Consider the following 1,546-nt stretch of genomic DNA (forward strand, 5'->3'; position numbering starts at 1 on the left):
GTCTGCTGCACTTGGCCACGTGAAGTTGGCAGGATTTAATTGTTGCATGGGAAGACTGTTTTTAGGACACCTGTGCCCTATTAGCAATGGGGTATGAAAAGCCTGTTGAGAAACTATAACTTAATATAGCTTATAGTTTAGAATGATTAATTGGTTTGTATTCGTTCTCTCCCACTGTGCCAGAGCAAGGCAGGGTGAGCGTTTTATCTCGGAAAGAAAAGAACAGATGTCTTGTCAGATCGTAGATCATGAGTGCTCATTAACTTTTATTATCTTTATGAAATGTTAGATAGCAAAGCATGGTTTTTGATGCTTGAAAATGTGTTGTGCATCTAATGTTGCAAAACCATTAAAACTGCAAACTGTGAAATGTACCTTAATGACTTCTACTGTATGTTCCATACTCGGTACGATTGAAAATGGAATGAGAGGAGAACGTGGTTGGCCTGAATTTTCCAGAGACTTGAAGACTTCCACATGTACAGTAGAAATAGTATTAGGACCACCTCTGTTTTGGAAGCATGTTAAACTCTTTATTTAGGAGTATAAACTCAAAATCATAGTTTTAGTTTATTTGGACTGTTCTTGAAGTCTGACGAGCTGCTTCAGCTCTGCAAGTGCAGCGCAATAGTGCCTCAGAAAAGCCGTGCTCTTCTTCTTCCAGAGCTGAGCAGGAGTGGAAGCTTTTCATAACATCCAACCTGGATGTACGGGGCATAAAGCAAGGAATGGGGGGAGAATATTGCTCAGGCTGCTTTTCTAAACCTTTTGAATCAGTAAGTAAAAAAACCTTACTTGTCCATCACGATATGCAGACAAGCAATATTCCACAGGTGTTCCTCCAAGTCTTAACATGCAGGTGATTTTCCAGTAATATTTCTATGGTGTTAGAGTAATCCGGTGTAGAAATAGAACCAAGCGATTGTCATTCCTTTTGTACATGTAGTGGGTTGATCTTTCACTCTGAAAGAAAATAGGCTTTGCAGTTCTGCTCTCTGGACACAAGAGGTCCTGTGGTGTTCAGGCAGGGGAAGCCTCTTGCTGGCACTGGCCTGCTTCCATTCCTCCCAGTGCCCTCTGCCAGCCCGGCGTCTGTGGCTGCAAGGCGGAATCCAGAGTTCCCTCAATGATCAAGACTTAATTTTTTTTTTAATTGATTGACTCTAAAGAATACAGCTGCTGAATGCGCCCAACAGGTTTAACTGTTTTTTTTTTGCTAATGCTATTTTAGTTCTTTGTGTGAGTTATTTTTCTTCTATTCTTTAAACACAGTTGCTGAGTTCTAGATTCGTGGTTCAGTAAAGACCCTGGGCTTGGTTATGTTTGGTTGTTATCCAAAGTATATATCCTGAATATATATATATATATCTCTATATGTCTCCTGAATTCCTTGCAGTGCACCATTGCTAATTGTGCGTCAGCAAATCTTGACCGAAGGCAAATGTCTCCCTAGATACTTTTTTCATGTTTCTTCTAGAATTAAAAAAAAAGCCCATCATAATCAGAAGTCTCACTAGGAGCACCCAGTCACCATTTTAAAGACCTT

This window comes from Phaethon lepturus, unplaced genomic scaffold, assembly GCF_000687285.1.
Source record: "Phaethon lepturus isolate BGI_N335 unplaced genomic scaffold, ASM68728v1 scaffold194, whole genome shotgun sequence".
Lineage (NCBI taxonomy): Eukaryota > Metazoa > Chordata > Aves > Phaethontiformes > Phaethontidae > Phaethon > Phaethon lepturus.